The sequence below is a fragment of the Lacerta agilis genome, chromosome 5 (genome assembly GCF_009819535.1).
Source record: "Lacerta agilis isolate rLacAgi1 chromosome 5, rLacAgi1.pri, whole genome shotgun sequence".
In the NCBI taxonomy this organism is placed as follows: domain Eukaryota; kingdom Metazoa; phylum Chordata; class Lepidosauria; order Squamata; family Lacertidae; genus Lacerta; species Lacerta agilis.
The window spans coordinates 1,212,281-1,229,778 of record NC_046316.1 but is presented as its reverse complement, the minus strand read 5'-3'; the positions used below and the strand labels follow the sequence as shown (position 1 = coordinate 1,229,778).

General features: G+C 44.6%; 1 protein-coding gene across 1 annotated transcript in view; it reads right to left on the bottom strand.

Moving 5' to 3' along the window:
- DUSP16 (dual specificity phosphatase 16) overlaps nucleotides 1-14,938 on the bottom strand; it is a 55,985-nt gene extending 41,047 nt beyond the window's left edge. The window contains exon 1 of the mRNA XM_033148240.1: nucleotides 14,816-14,938. The gene's annotated coding sequence lies outside the window, so the exon portion shown is untranslated. The remainder of the gene's footprint in view (nucleotides 1-14,815) is intronic.
- Nucleotides 14,939-17,498: the final 2,560 nt, after the last annotated feature.

Here is a 17,498-nt window from a genome sequence, read left to right as displayed (position 1 = left end):
GTCCAATTTGACTTCACATCCAAAACTCATTAGTTATGTGGCTTTGTTATGAAACCAACTCAGAATAGGGGCAAAGCTTCCTGCCCTCACTCTGGAGTCTTGTGAGTAAAATTAAAACAGCACCAGGGCAAATACTTCAACAATGTTTACAGGGTCCCTGCAAAACAGTCAAAGAAGGGGTCACTAGCTGAAGCCTGCAAACAGCGGCAAAGCCAGGGTATATTTGGCTCAGTCATTGTCCGAATCCCTATCTGACACCACACAACCTGCCAGTTCAAGAGCCACTGCATGATCAGGTTCTAACGGGTATACAACCACCAAGAAGTGGTGACATAATGATATTATTACCTAAGTGCTTTCAAAACCAAGTGTTCTACAATAAATAAAGACAGGCCCTACATACAGTTCTAAGGGAAAATATTACACCCTGCTGTCAGTCTTACTGGGTCCTCAGGGGCGCTGGCATTTGCCCAGTCATGCCAAGTGCTGAGACCAGGCCTTCCAGCAATGTGGTTTTGGGCTCTGTTTGCTTAACAGGGCTGAGTGCAAGCTGGGTTCGCCTGGCCCTTGCCATTAGACAGAGTGAGGCGACTGCCCCAGGAAGCTGATGTGCTGGAGGCAGCAGACCTCTGAACACCAGTTGCTGGGGATCTCAGGTGGGAGTGCTGTTCCACTCAGTCCTGCTTGGAGACCTCCCATGGGCATTGGCTTGGCCACTGTGAAAACAGAGTGCTGAACTAAGCAGGGTGTTTGGTCTGGTCCACCAGGATTCTTCTTAGGACAGAGCCATGTGTGCCATGAAGTCTGTCCTGTGTCCCCTAAACTAGGCTATTGTCCTCAGCTGAAGTGGAGGACCATGTTCCATCATCAGGGCTTATACACAGTTATCCTCTGTATGTAGAACTGGTGGCCAGGTGGTGAGGGCACTATCTCATCCTGCATCTAAGAGACAGAAATGTCTTAGGTAGCTGCTGGCAGAATCTGAGCCCAGGAACTTGAACACACACTATACCGTAGGTCTGGGTTTGGACAGAGCCATCCAAGTCCCCAGTGAGATTCTGACAACTTTATACATGAATTGGCTAAAAATGATCTGTAAAGTAAGGAGTTATACAGAGATCTCAGAGCAAAAATATTGTGAGAATTCCAGACACCCAGAGAAGTTCATGTTTTTAGGTTAACTCTAAGAGAGAGTACAAGCTTGTCAGCAATTTCCCTTTCTGCAGATAATGACAAGTGACAGGAGGAAATTACCACATCATTGTAAAATGTAGAAATTTTTTGGGGGGTGGTTAATTACTCATTTATGTGGCCATAAGAAGATAGAGGTGACAGAAAAACAACTTTGGGAGCCAAGGGTGAAGGAAAGGATTTATTTCATTAGCCAATGACATCACCACTTATCTCAAGGTTGTGTCACAGTTACACCATTAAGCTTACAACATTCGGTTCCCAGAATTATTACGGAAAGAGGAAAGATTGCAAACAGAAGAAAAACACATATTAATATGTGACCAACAAGCACGTTAGCAAAGGATTATGGGCCAAAGCAAGTATTACTCTGAACTACTAATGAAGAAAAATGTAGACCAGTAGTTTAATGTACTAGAGCAGACCTCAAAGTAGCAACAATAGTTCTGGGGAACATTTGACCTGGAAGATTTTACTGTATTTGTATAGGGCTGTCATGTTTATTGACATAATGCAGCATAGTCTTATAGCAGCTAGGAAGGTCACTATCTAAGCTTCCATAAAACTGCTCAGCTGTTTTCAAAGGTCAACAGGTAAATTGTTAAAATCCATAACTAGTCAGCAAAATGCAAAGTGAAAATGAAGCAGAAAAGATCTGAGTATGATGTTTTAGGCCCACTGCAGACAGGCGAGCAAGACTGCTGGATACATGCAAAATCAGGCCCCTTCGGCCTTTGAATGTTACAACTGCAATGATTCTCAATATAGCAAAACTAGCCAAGATTCCTGTTTTCAGTGGTTGATTGTCCAGAGATCTTTCTAACACTGTGACAGATATATAACACACGCAAAACACACTCTTGCCAATAAAGACGCATGCCACGATAAATTTATCAGTCTTCAAAGTGCTGCAAACTTATCAAGTGACAGACAAATACAGCTACCTTTCTAGAACTAGCATAACAATGCTATTTATTATGAATCATCAGAAAGGAAATTTTATTTATTTTTAATTAACAAATAATTAGAAGAATATTAGAAGAATTAGCACATAAAAGCCCCTAATAAGCAAAGGATTTTAGGTATACTAAAAAAAACAGACTAGCAATATCTGGTTTTCAATGTTGTGATATATCAGCAGCTAAACATTGCAATATTCCAATATAACATGATGTCTGAAATTGGAGATCAGGCGTGAGGATGAGGGAAGGAGCAGTCACAGAGATCGGGCAGGGATCAGATGGGTGGGGAAAGGAGAGCAAGCAGTCACCTCCACCGCCGTGGTTTGAGGGGGGAGGGGAGGGGACAGGGGGTGCATGAAGTCGTCTCTGTCGGTGGGGAAGCCAGTGGTGGCAGCCAGCAGAGATGCATGTCCACTGTGGCTGCTGCTGTTATCCTGCTGACTGAGAAAAGCTGCTCCGCCTCAGTGTCAGGGGAAGGTAATGCCAGGGTGCCTTGACGTGAGGGCGATCAGCTGCCCTGTTCTCTGTCAGTGTGAGGGAAGGCAGCTCAGATCAGCAGTGTGATCGGCTGAGATATCGGTGTGATATCAGCAGTGCCTTGAAATCGGCTGCCCTGCTCTCCCTCAAGCAAGGAGTGATATATTGCTGCTTATTGCCAGGTCAAAATCATTATCAAGGTGTGATTTAAAAACCGTTTTTGGCCAACATACTGAAAAATCGCACAGCACTAAAACATACAATAATATTTGTGCTATTACTTGTCAGGTACCATGCTGAGGAGGGCTGCACTGAGGAGGAATGGTGGGAGCCTCCCCCTCCCCCTGCTCAGGATCCTGAATCTTCCCAGGAGCAGGGAAGTAGTATAGATTTGGAACAGTTGTTTGCAGAGGGACATAGTTCAGAAGGCAGAAGCTGCGAAGTACTGGGTGGGGAAGGGGAGTGGGTGATGAGGGGGGAAGTGGGTGGAACCCTTAATTGGGAGCACCTTCATTCCGAGGAATGGATTCTTTGTTCTCTCGCTGTGATTATTAAAATTTCTAACTCCTTTTGCATTGTTCTGCTTATCTACAGCCAAAGGGGGGGGGAGGAAGCCGAGTCCCTGAAGCCTGACATTACCATGCAAAAATGACAAAGCATAGTTTGGGGGGAGGCAAGGGATGGGGCCACGGATCCCCTGGGTGCATTCCATGGACCCCCAATTGGGAACCACTGGGCTAGACTGTCAATCTGCTTAGCTGTCATTCTGCTTAGCTACTGCTGCAGTTAGAAACAAATCTTCAAGCAGGGCACTCATCCCGGATTTTCACTTTGGGGCAAGGAGGAAGTGAGCAACGGCCCTGCCTCCAAGCTTGTATAGCATCCCCTGCTCCCGATGACCATTAGTTACATATCATCAGAGCCACAGAAGCTTATGCATGTAGATTTCCCAGGTTCAGGTATGGACATCTAACATCAGGCATAGGGGAAGCCACATCACCTTATACTGTAGCAGGGGAAGCTACACCCCACAACCCCTTTAGTTGTATGTTGCCCCTTCTTGCATACAGTGCATGAGAGGTGCTCTTTGTGAAGAATGTTGCATCTGAGGTGAGGCGGTGTGAGATGAGACAGAACTGCTGGGTTGCAGCTGTGAGGACCTGCTTGTACATGCAAATCAACACATGAAACCACCAGCAAGTGTTAAGTATCCAGTCAATGAAATGATCATCTGAACACAGAACTGGGCCAAAACAGCCCTAAAAACAACAAAAATAAGCTTATTTTAGCTCTGGAGGTGGGAAGTAATGCTTCATTTAACATGCTACATTTTCATGCAGCTGTGTAAGATAATGGATTGCTAAATATAAGTAAGCTCTAAGGCACCTGTCAAGCTTCGGGGGCTTGGCTTTCTCCCCCCTCCCCATTTAAAGTCTTTAATGATCACAGCAAAAGAAGAAAGCAGCCATTCTCGGAATAACCAATTAAGGTTTCCACCCACTTCCTCCCTAGTCACTTCCGCCTATTGCAACCTGACCTTGCAACCACTGTGCTTTTTGTGTAGCCATCTTATCTGCTCTATGTGACCTTGGACAGATAGGCTGGACACTTTCCAGCGAGAAAGAGTCGGTTAGCTCTTCCAGTTCTTCTTCACTTTGCTGTTCACCCCCCCCCCCACCCCGTTCATCCCAACTTTTGTCTTCAGAACTAGTCTTGGGGATGACCTGATTGTCCAGACACGACCCTGTTATCGCATGGGATCAGAGATCCATAACGTTTACTTCAGCATATTGTCACCTCCACTGTTTGGGCTACAGACCCTCGGAAGTTGCAGTGGTATTTGGGGCAGGAGTGCTGAGTCCTTTAACAGGTAAGGAGAGCCAGCTGCCCGAAGAGTACTTATGTCATATTGGCTGTTTGAGTTGCTCTGGGCTGTAGCTTATTTATGGACAATGTGGTTCATAATACAAAAGCATTATAACTTTATTTTTATATTCCTGTAATTTATTCATAAAACACTTTAAATGTTTGTGAAAGTCAGCAGAATTTAATGCTTAATGATATAGAAGTGAGCACTTCCAATGATGCCTATTGGCTAGCTAACTTGGCATCTCCACTGGACAAAATCTGTGGCCAGACAATCTTGGCAATTACTGCATCAAGTGACTCACACCCTAAACCTACCAATGGGCTGTGAACATCAGCTGGTCCATACTCAAGAGGAAGCCCAAAGGAGTGAGAGAGAAAACAAAGGCAGAGGTAAGACATCTTGGAGGAAAATCACTCTCCCCACAACTTGGTTGCTGAGTAAAACAAAATTGGGAGGGGTGGGGGCAGTTCTTTACTCTGGAAACTAATTACACTTTTCATTCCATCCCCCACTTTCTTCTTAAATCCCACCTCAGTTATTAAAAACCTACAAGAGCATTTCGCAGAGACACAAAATGGAAGCCTGCCAGTTTATTCAGAGCCAACTCTGAGTAGGTCACCCTTGGCTCAGTAGCAAACTACAAATGGAGCACAAGGAAAGGACAAACCCTGTTCTCTCACACACAAGCCTCCAGCCTAAATTCTTTTCTCCTCCTCCAAAAAGTGGACCTGCTACAGTCATTGAAGAAAAAGTAATATACAGAGAGCCAAAAAGATCTCCACTAGGGAGTTCTAACAACAGTTGCCAATAAGTCATTGCATCCATTGCCCCCCCCCCAATTGCTATTAGAAGCAGAAGCCTCCCTGAATAATATTTTAACTTTTCACACACCCAGCAAAGGATCCTTTCCTAATAAGTGTGAGCACCTCACCAAGCTCCTCTATCCATAGATCAAGGGTGTGTTGTTTTACATTGCAAGCATGCACCCGGGAACCTAGCAGGGAATGGAAAACTGCCAGGCAGCCCTTTTTTCTTCTGAGCTGCCCTTCCCAGAGCTGGTTTGACTTGACAGAAGAAAATTTCAAAGTCCGTTTACAAAATAAGAACAGCAACTGAAATACACAAAAAACCTAAAAGCCAATTTAAAACACAAAAGCTAGCATAAGAAACCAGCAGCAGAAATAATATAAATTGAAGTAGGAAATAGGAACGTCTTTATTTACTTCCAAAAAGAAACAAGTGATAAAATGAACTTCCTGAGGGTCAGGATTCCATCGTTTCAGGGCCACCACAGGAGGAAAAAACCACCTCTTTGTTGCACAGATTTACATGTCACAGGCACTTTTGTCCTTAACTCAAGCCCAAGAGCAACACTGTGTTTCTTTATGGGCAAGTGTTTCTGCGAAGCATTAAAAAGGGACACTTCCCAGATCTGAACTCTGCTTCCTTGTGAAATCTTGTGTGGCCGTGTGGGTCATGAGTCTTTGGCTTTCCTGCCCAACTGGCTCCTTCCCTTTGGGTACAGCCTTGGTTTTTACACAGACTCTAATGTTTTCATTAATCACTGATAAAGGCATTTATAGAAATGCTATAAATGAACCAATATCTACCATGCCTCAACCTCTTCTTTTTCTTCTGAGTTTTTAAGGGTTTTTATTGTGTTTTTAAATGTTCATAATCACCTTAAACACTATTTAAAGGTAGCTGTAAGCCATATATATATATATATATATATATATATATATATATATATATATATATAGTAAATGCTTGGAATATGCAATTCCTGAAATCGCCGATTAATAAGGATTGAGTAGAAAGGTAAAAAATGGACTTTGCTCAATACTCTCAAGAGCAACCATCAGCCAGAGCAGAAATCATGGTCTAGAATGGACCTATGGTCTGGTTCAGTGTAAGGCAGCTCCATAATCACATGGCTGTGATATTTGCTCACACACCTCTGTGATGTGGGAAGCAGCTCCAGTGCTGCTATGTCTGTGAGTGAGGGAGAATGGCTTAATGCAAGCAGCTATCTCAAAGGAACCTTTGCACGGTCTTAAAGTATCATACACAGAGTATGGCTGCCTAAACATGCCCAGAGGAAGTCAAGAAATGAGAGCACAAAAGACACCAGGCTGACACGAGGTAAGATCTTGGATACAGAACTTGTGGCATAAGTCAATGCCCTCAATATTATGATGACACTGAGGTCAGACTCCCTTTCTTCAGGGGATGACACTGGAGGCACAAAGAGGGACAGGGAGTTGCACTCTGAGCCAGCCCCAGAAGCACCTAAGAAACTAGAAGCAGTTGAAGACCTAGAGTGTAAGGTGAGGTACCACAAAAGCTTGCAGGAAGGCCCTCTGCCTTACCAAGAAGGCCCTCTGCCTGGTTCCCTGTAACTTGGCTTCTTGCAGTGAGGGAACAGACGGAAGGCCCTCGGCGCTGGACCACAGTGTCCGGGCAGAACGAAGGGGGTGGAGACACTCCTTCAGGTATACTGGACCAAGGCCATTTAGGGCTTTAAAGGTCAGCACCAACACTTTGAATTGTGCTCGGAAACGTACTGGGACCCAATGTAGGTCTTTCAAGACTGGTGTTATGTGGTCCCGGCGGCTGCTCCCAGTCACCAGTCTAGCTGCCGCATTCTGGATTAGTTGTAGTTTCTGGGTCACCTTCAAAGGTATCCCCACAAAGAGCACATTGCAGTAGTCCAAGCGAGAGAACTAGAGCATGCACCACTCTGGCAAGACAGTCCGCAGGCAGATTGGGTCTCAGCCTACGTACCAGATGGAGCTGATAAACAGCTGCCCTGGACACAGAATTAACCTGCGCCTCCATGGACAGCTGCGAGTCCAAAATGACTCCCAGGCTGCGCACCTGGTCCTTCAGGGGCACAGTTATCCCATTCAGGACCAGGGAGTCCTTCACACCTCCTGTCCCCCCAAAACAGTACTTCTGTCTTGTCAGGATTCAGCCTCAATCTGTTAGCGACCATCCATCCTCCAACCGCCTCCAGACACTCACACAGGACCTTCACTGGTTCTGATTTAAAAGAGAGGTAGAGCTGGGTATCATCCGCATACTGATGAACACCCAGCCCAACCTCCTGAAATATCATTTCTTCTTGTTTTCTTCACCTCAGAGATCAATTAAAAGTGGTGAAGAGATCAGACCACCACCTCCTGTCCTTTTTGGAAACAGAATCTTTTGTCATGATTAAACAATTTAAATGGCAAGTTCACAAGATAAGCACTTTGGAGTGTTGCTTACTTATAATGGTGTGTGTGTGTGTGTGTTTGGATATAGAGGTCAACATACATGTTTACACCAAGTGAATACATAAAGAGGGCGCTGCTGCAAACAATCAGCTACAAAAACTGAGTCTTGTTTATACTGAAAATAAAATACCTACAATGAAAGAAATGTGATGCTGACATCCCTTCCTTTAATTTTGAAGGAAAATGTAGCCAATCCACTTTAAATTCTTTAAGTGCAGTGGATAAGCAGCCAGCATTTTTTTAAGGAACCTTGTGGAGTGTTTATTCTGTTATTATTTATTCTTTTATTTTATTCTTTAGAGTTTTACACTGCAAGTCTTTACATGTCTACGCAGAAGTCCCACTGCGAGAAGCGAAGTTACAGGGAACCAGGCAGAGGGCCTTCTCAGTAGTGGTGCCCGTCCTGTGGAATGCCCTTCCATCAGATGTCAAGGAAATAAACAACTATCTGACTTTTAGAAGACATCTGAAGGCAGCCCTGTTTAGGGAAGTTTTTTATGTCTGGTGTTTTATTGTATTTTTAATATTTTGTTGGAAGCCGCCCAGAGTGGCTGGGGAATAAAAAAAAAGTAGATCTCCTCAGAGAGTAACTGATCATTGGGGGAATCCTAAGAAGCATTATGACAGTAAAAGTTTGTCAAAAGTAGAACTTCCATGTGCAGCAGTTACAATTACTGCCTTCTGGCAGTTCCCTCACTTTTTTATGTGCTTTAAGAACAAATATATTGAGGGGTGTGTGGATGTGCACATTGTGTATGCAAATGTGTGCTGGAAGGTGGGTGTGGGTGCCAAACTGAGTCTTTGACCTGGGTGCAAGAAAGCCTGGTTTTGTTTGACCACACTTGGCATGCTGGCTGTGGGGCTCCTAGATGAGGAACAGTGAGGGGGAGGCAAACTCAGTGGCTGCCCCAGGTACGCCACCATAGAGGAACCTGCACTTGCACCTACCAGCAAACTGGTGCATTCCTGCCCTTGCCGCCTTCCTGTTCTGCCCCATCCCTGTCTGACAATGGCCAACATGCCCCCCCCCCTGCAACCAGGCACTTTCACAAGAACAGCCTGTGGTGCTAGCAGCTGCCTGGCCCAAGGCTGCCACGTTGTCCTCCTCTGACTCGAAAGAATTAATCTCAGACTGCTGCTGAAACAACAGCTAAGCTACTTGCAGCTTACAAGGTCAATGCTCACAGGAAAACACAAACAGATACAGCATGGTTTAAAGGGTGCAGAATCAGCACCAGGGATACTGGCTGAAGGAAAAAGGGGAGAGAAGAGAAAGAGGGCAGTACTGACAACAGGAGGTGGTGGTACAAAGGTGAGGGGGAGTTGTCTCTCATTTACAAAGCCAAGCTAAACCTGAACAAAACTGGAAGCTGAGAAGACTCAGAGCAGACGGCCTGAGGGTGCTACTATACTGCTCTTATGGGGCTTAGGGGCCAAGAAAATGAGAGAGGGAATTTGTGCAGGAGTTAGAATTGCTTCATACTCACTGGGACACTGGTGGAGGGTAGGTGTATATTCACCGACTCCATAAATCTACTACATAGTACATTTGCAAAGCTAAGCAGGGTCCAGTATGCTTTCAAATTTCACTTTTCTCTCAGATTCATTCTATAACCAGCCATATAAAAACAATAATAATGGCCAACTTACAGAATTGTTGGAAGGATTGCTGGCATGTGTCATGAGGCACTTTGAACATTCTAAACTACCTACAGAAAATATTGAGTAGTGTTTTTTACGGTCCCCAGATCCACATTCATGTATTTGATTAAGAGAAGATTACCAAAATGATCTAGAGGTGCGTGTGGGGAGGGGAGATCCCATCAATTCATGTCCTGCTGCTGCAGCAGCAGCAGTGCACACTTTAAGGAGCACATGCTGCATAGTAAACACTCATTGTGAATCTGTACTATATTATGTTTGCCTTGTCAACAGCTTCAGCTCACAGAGCAGATTAAAGAAATCAAAGCAACAATGACTCCAATATATTAGTTACTGTTTGGTAACAGCTAATTTGGAAAGTTATTTAAAAATAAAATAAAATCGGTGTTTTGTGTGTGTATGCAAGCAGATATAGATATAGATATAGATATTTTTGCTCAAATAATCCTTTGGTAAACAGTCATACTTAACATTTGAATAATGCAGTACCTTTATTTATTTTTTCATATTGACCACATATAACCATGCAGAACAGACCAAATCCTTGGAAAATAAATATTAATCAGCACTGGGAACCTGCAGCCAGTTCTGACAGAGTGCTACAAACTTGGCTGAAACCTGCCTTGCAAATAAATTTACAGAAGTTAATAGCCAATTAATAGACCACAGAAAAATTATGAACTCGCTGGCCTACACATCTCCAATGTTGTCATTTGTTCGAACATGTCATAACAATCTTTTTAAATTTGTGTTGTCACCTAGAAGCAATTCTCACTTGCCACAAGCACCCAAGCAAATGACCATTGCAAAACCAAGATGCAAGTATATGAGTGAAGAAGCATCGTGAAGAGTACAAGCACAATATGAATGACACCATTTCATTTTGGATTGGAATATCGGGAATAATTTCCATCCACAATGTATTCTGGTAATGTGCAGGACTCTCTCAGCACTTATTCTGGCTGCATTATTGTTATAAAGATGCGCACAGGAGTCAATTTCTAAGTGTTTTAACAATGTTGTGATTAGCAGACAGCAGCATGGATTTGTCAAGAATAGATCCTGCCAGAATAATTTTATCTCTTTTAAAAAATCTTGGTGGGTTTTAAAAATGCTCTGGATCAAATCATCTTGATTTCAGCACATATTTTGGTTAGCAAACTGTTTATAGTATAGATGGTGATACAAACAATATGCAATGAGTGCTCATCTATGATTTCTCATCAAATGGGGAGAGGCTCTGTTGTGGGCCCAAAACTTTTCAAGATGTCATTCAATTATTTAGGTGGTGGGGTAGAGAAAATCCTTATCAAGTTTACAGATGACGAAAACTCTGAGCAACATCTAACACCTCCTCAGAATACAGCAATAAAATTCAAAATGACTTCGATAGGAGACTGGCCTGAAACTGACAAAAAAGGAAAAGGAAACCTCAAGAAAGAAGATTCCAACTAAACACCAGGAAGAACTTTCTGATAATAAGAGCTGTTCAACAAAGGAACAGTCTTCCTTGGGAGGTTGTGGACTCTCCTTCCTTGGAGGTTTTTAAAGTTTTTAAAGTAGAGGTTGGTTCTCCATCTGTCATGGATGCTTTAGCTGAGATTCCTGCATTGCAGGGGGTTGGACTCGATGACCCTTGGGGTCCCTTCCAACTCTACAATTCTATGGGTCTATGAAATCAACTTAAAAAGAGAGAGAAATGCAACATTCTGCATTTAGGCTAAAACTAAAACGTGCAGGATTGGAGATACCTGGCTTGGCAGTGCTACATAGAATCATAGAGTTGGAAGAGACCACAAGGGCCATCCAGTCCAACCCCCTGCCAAGCAGGAAACACAATCAAAGCATTCCTGACAGATGGCTGTCAAGCCTCCGCTTAAAGACCTCCAAAGAAGGAGACTCCACCACACTCCTTGGCAGCAAATTCCACTGTCGAACAGCTCTTACTGTCAGGAAGTTCTTCCTAATGTTTAGGTGGAATCTTCTTTCTTGTAGTTTGAATCCATTGCCCCGTGTCCGCTTCTCTGGAGCAGCAGAAAACAACGTTTCTCCCTCCTCCATATGACATCATTTTATATATTTGAACATGGCTATCATATCACCCCTCAACCTTCTCTTCTCCAGGCTAAACATACCCAGCTCCCTAAGCCGTTCCTCATAAGGTATCGTTTCCAGGCCTTGGACCATTTTGGTTGCCCTCCTCTGGACACGTTCCAGCTTGTCAGTATCATTCTTGAACTGTGGTGCCCAGAACTGGACACAGTATTCGAGGTGAGGTCTGACCAGAGCGGAATACAGTGGTACTATTACTTCCCTTGATCTAGATGCTATACTCCTATTGATGCAGCCCAGAATTGCATTGGCTTTTTTAGCTGCTGCATCACACTGTTGACTCATGTCAAGTTTATGGTCTACCATGTTAAAAGGAACTTGGGATGGTAGTCAATCACTTGCCAAATATAAATCAGCAGTGCAGCATAGTTACCATAAAGGATAATGTGATTTTAAGCTGTATTAATAGAACAGTTTCCAAGTCTTGAGGTGTAAAATATCCACTTTATTCTGCATTAGTACAATTGCATCTGGAGTACTATGTCCAGTTCCAAGCACCACACTTTAAGAAAGGTATAGGCATATTGGAATGGATTCAGAAGCAAACAACAGAAATGCTCAATGGTATGGAAAACAAGCCCTAGGAGGAAAGATAAAAGAAACTGACTATGTTTAGCCTGGAGAAGACTGATGGGGAATACTATACCTGAAGGGTTGCTACAAAAAGGGGGCAAAGACTTGTTCTTTTTGTCCCAAGACAAGACCTAAAGGGCTCAGGTTACAATTAAGAAGTCTCCAGCTGAACTTCAGGAGAAACGTCTTGATGATATGAGCAGTTTGATAATAGAACTAAGGCTCTTGCCTATGGACTCAGCTACATTAGTAAAGAAAAAGTGCTTTATATGTGTTATAACACTGTGGAGTCCCATCTTTCTCCAATGTGATTTCCCGTTATGAGGTTTACAACAAACTTTTTTGGTGTGTCTAGATCCAGTCTATGGTTCTCCCACACTGGCAGTCTTCAACCAGAGGCTGGGTGCTTTAGTTCTGAATTTTCTGCATCAAGCACAGGGTACAACTAGATAACCTCCAACGCCATTAAATCACATCAACTAGGAACTGTCTCATGAAAAATGTGGACCTTAATAAACTGATTCTTGCACATCTAATGTCAGCGCTCTTCTTTTTGTTGCTTGCACTGGTACGTTCCCTCCATCCTATCTTCATTAGAATCAAGCACTAGATTCACACAGTCAGTTGCAACCTGCACTCAATCACTGCAGACATGAGCATGCCCTTAAGCTGGATGGAGTAGTTGATGTCCAATTGCCATGATCAGGTAAGTATATTCTCACCCATGACAGCCATGTATGTAGGTTATATTGTGCTGCCAGATTGAAATCAACATTTGATTAATTAGACATGTATTTCAAACAGGTGTACATATTTGCAATTTAAAAACAAACCAATTCCCGCACTGAGGTAAGCATTAAAAGTTTGTTGCCTTCAACAAGTATATGATCATTTTCCTCAAGTCCTGTTTTGTCCAAATTGTCAATTCACAGGCTATTCATCTACTGCTATAATTTCTAAGTATTATGGAAGTAAAGTATTGCAATGGCTACAATCATGAACACACCAATGTGGAACTACAGTGTTTCCAGTCAACTATGTATGGATTGAGAATTAACAGCTCAATATATTTCTTTTTACATAAAATTAATAAGTGAAACTAAACCTCTGCTTGTGGGCCAGAACTGTCTACAATAGAATTACCGCACATACCACACTCAGCAAAATATCAACAGGCTAAGATATTTCTCTCTCTGCCAATGACATTTTTGCAGAGGGCCCTACAATTTTTTTAAAACAATCAGCCAAATGAGGGTGACCAAAATTTAAAATAACAGGTTAGTCACCAACTACAGTATTTCTCTCTCTCTCTCTCTCTTTTTACAGCAATACAGAGTTTTCTTAAAAGTGTTCCAATCTCTCTGGGATGGTACTTTAGTGGAACGAGATACATGTAGCACTTTATTTAAATTAGTCAAAACCGTAATATTTCCTCATAAAGACTAGAAGCAAGAATAACGAAAGTTTGTAAGGAGGGTCCCCCTATCCTTTGATAAGGAGAAATTCACCAGGTGAGGCTTGCAACATAGAGTTTTATTGATAAGGAGACTTTAAGGCAGCAGATATAGGCACAGCAGTTCTGCCAGGGAGGAAAGGGAAGCAGCACTAATTGTGTACATTATACAACATCCAGACATCCTAGAATCATAGAACTTTGGAGTTGGAAGGGCCATCAGGTGCAGTGCAAGAATTTCAACTAAGCCACACAAGGAATGAGAGTCCACCACCTCTCCGTGGAATAAGCAGCAATCCTAGAGTATCCACTTACTTGAATCCCATTGAACTCAACAGAATTTACTTCTACACAGATACGTAGGCCTACTGTAAGATGATCAATAAACTGTCATTTAACCCAGCATGATCTCTAGACAATTCTGCATTTCTGAGGCACATTCCTTCTTCTGCCCTTTTCCTATGTAAAAGATTTAATACTGTAAAAGTCTGCATGTTTTGTCCTCTGTGAATAACCTGAGGCCATGATACTGAAAACCAGAGGAACAGGTGCCTGGATATTTGAAAAACAAAAGCTCATTAAAAAAAGATCTTATAAAGATATTTCATTTAAATATTTGTTTGTAGTGGCGCCTCACACTGATCCTCTCCCAATTCCATGAGAGGGGCCTGCATACAAACAACAGATAAAAATCCTAAAGGACAAACCAACCCACAAAGCAACTGGAGAACACAAGGAACAGAATAGGAAGGAGAGATCATAAAAACAATACTAATAGAAGCAAGAATATAACTTTCTCTCTCACACACACAGATTCTTTGCATATACCGGTATGTAGTTTCTCATCCCATCTGAAATAACTGTGTGTGTGTGTGTGTGTGTAAAATAATAAAACTGTCTTACAGCAGAACCATTTAAAGGAGGAAGAGCAGGCGTTCAATTCAAGTCAACAATGGAGAAGACATGAAGATATTTCTAAGAAATCCAGGGCTGTTTCTGTGCTTTAACAGGGGGTGGAGAACCTTTTATTTCTTTTCCATTTTCTTTAGAGAGAGAGGGACACAGCAAACATTTTTTATAACTCCCACCCATGTGGCTTCCAGGCAGTGGCCCCAGAGCTGCATACTGTACTGCATATTGGAGAGGGGGGGGGGGTGCACAGGACAACATTCCCCCCCACCTTCCTTGCCACCCCCTTCTCCTCTTCGCCCCCCCCCCCACCACCAACACTTACTTTTTTCCCTCTTTCTAAACTGGCTTGTCTTTAGAAGGACTGGCAGCTGCCATCAGCCTCTTCTGACTCTGCCAGACTCTCTCAAGTCTCCCTTCTTCAAAGCCGCTGGGGATTTGGCGGGGGCTTTTCGTGCTTCTTTCGGGGGAGAGGGACTCCCCTCTCCGCTTGAGAGAAAGAGGAGGAGGAGGAGGAGGAAGGAGAGAGAGGAAGCGCTTCGAGCTCTTTCTTCCTCAGGGAAGATGACTTGAGGGGAGCGCGGAAGGAGGGAGCCGGGGAACCAGCCGCCCGGTCGCTTTCTCCAAAGCTGCGGCTCATATGAAAGGGAGAGAGCAAACACGTTTAATAACTGAATGTGGGGGACAAAACAAACGAGGAGGAGGAGAGGCAGGGAGGGAAGGAGGGAGGGAGAGAAGAGTTTTTGCTGGTCAGTCAACTTGCAGGCTGCTGCTGCCGCTGGGATGAGGTCATCGGTGTAAAAATAAAAGCGATGGCGTCATTGGAAACCAATCCCCGGGAATGAGCTCCGCCTGAGGGAAGAGGGGCGGAGGGCGGAGACGCGGCTCCAACCAAGGCGGGCGGGCGGGCGGGCGGAGGGGGCGAGCCTTTCCTGCGCGCAGACCTGCCCAGGAGCCCGGAGCGTCTCGCTCGCCTTGGAGCGCACGGAGGCGGTGACTCCCGGCTGAAGAAGCTCGTTGGTCCCGAGGCAGAGAAGCCCGAGGGGCTCCGGGAAGTGGCCGCCTCGTTCCGGCTCCGTCGCTGGTGGCTGCAGTTCCCTGAACTCTCCTCGTGGGCCTGAAGTTCGGACAAGAGGCCTTCCCTTCCCTCTTGCGCTTTTGCGCTGCTGCTGCTGCTGCTCTACCTTCTTTTTTCTTTTAATTTTTTTTAAAAAATATGTAGTAGCATTTCTAAACTGCCAAGTCACGGGGAAAGGCCATGACTGCGTGCAATAAAAGCATCGGTTAAAGCACATCCTAAAAGTACCTATAAGGATCTCCTAGCCTCTGGGAGGGCGAGCCCTGATGTTAACTACACTTTTACCACTTCCTTGGTGGCTAGATTTGCACATGGTAGCGAGCAGCTGAAGGGGATGAGGAGGAGAGGCCCTCTGTCAACACACCTGAGATGCAAAATAGTGTCTGGCTGACCCCTGCCTTCATAGCTTGTGTCCAGCATACCATGGAGCAGGAGTTGGCAAAAAAAATTAGCCGCAGGCCAGTCCACTGTCCCTCAGACCTTGTGGTGGGCTAGAGAAGCGGGGGGGGGGGGCTGGAAGAAGGGGCAAGTAGTCCTCCTCCCCCCAGCTGCTGCGCTTACCTTCCCAGGCGCTGCCACCACCAACGCTGCTTCTCATGGGTAGGCAGAGGGAGCTCGTCCACTCCACTCTGGCCCACAGGAGCACCAAGGCGGCAGCGGGAGGAAGATGAGCGGCGCAAAAGGGCTGGCTCCGGAGAGGGGCTGCTTAAAATGGCACTTAGCCAGCTCAGCCCAGCCCCCTTCCTCCTCTAGGCAGGGCAGGGAGATGGGGGAAGGTGCTGGCGCAGTGGGGGGGGGATGGAATGGCGCAGGGGAGAAAATGGCGCAGCCTGAATGAACAGAAACCCCACGCCGATCCACAGGCAGTCTGCGGGCTGGATCTTGAAGGCAATTGGGCCTGATCCGTCCCGCGGGCCTTAGTTTGCCAACCCCTGCCATGGAGCCCTCCTTGTAACACCCATAAACCATTAAGACCAGCTAGAATTCAACTATCAGAAAACTGAGATCATAGCATTTGCCAAACGGCCTTTGAGCTGCTCTTGGAGCATAGATGGCCACAACATTGAGCAGGTCTCTTGTTTCAAATATCTGGGGGTAGTTTATCATTCTGCTGGCAGTAGGAAAGCCCATGGGGATTATGTTGCTAATATTGCTCAGAGGAACTCATCTGCAATCCTTAAATTTCTTAAAACGAGATGACCACTATATACCTGCAGCACGCAAATTATTTGAAGCCAGACCAATAGCACAACTTCTCTATGGTGCCCAACTGGGCCCCTTCTCCAATTTTGCACCCCTAGAACTTGTACAAGCCCCAAAATGTGTCCCTAATGCCACCCTGACACTAGAGACAGGTTTCATAAAAATGGAGGCTAGAGTATGGGTGACCAACTACTCAACTACTGGTTCAGACTATCTTTACAGTGGTACCTCTGGTTATGTACTTAATTTGTTCCGGAGGTCCGTTCTTAACCTGAAACTGTTCTTAACCTGAAGCACCACTTTAGCTAATGGGACCTCCTGCTGCATCTGTGCTGCCAGAGCACGATTTCTGTTCTTATCCTGAAGCAAAGTTCTTAAGCTGAAGCGTTATTTCTGGGTTAGTGGAGTCTGTAACCTGAAGCGTATGTAACCCAAGGTACCACTGTATTTCCCCTTGGAGTTGCCCCACTAACTATGAATGATGATTTTTCAACCCACATGGAAGCAGGCTGTGGCAACTAAAATCTCAAAGCTGAGCTTCTCTCCAGGTTTTCTTCTCAGCATGGGATACAAACGGGCCAAAGCTCTCATAAAACAACGTGTTGTAGACACTGAGTGCTGACTGGATCTAGCCAGGACCCCAATTTTTTTTGCCAATGAATCCTCTAGGTACTCTGCCTCCCCTATGGCATATCTAGCTAAACGCAAAATCCCTAAACACAGGAGG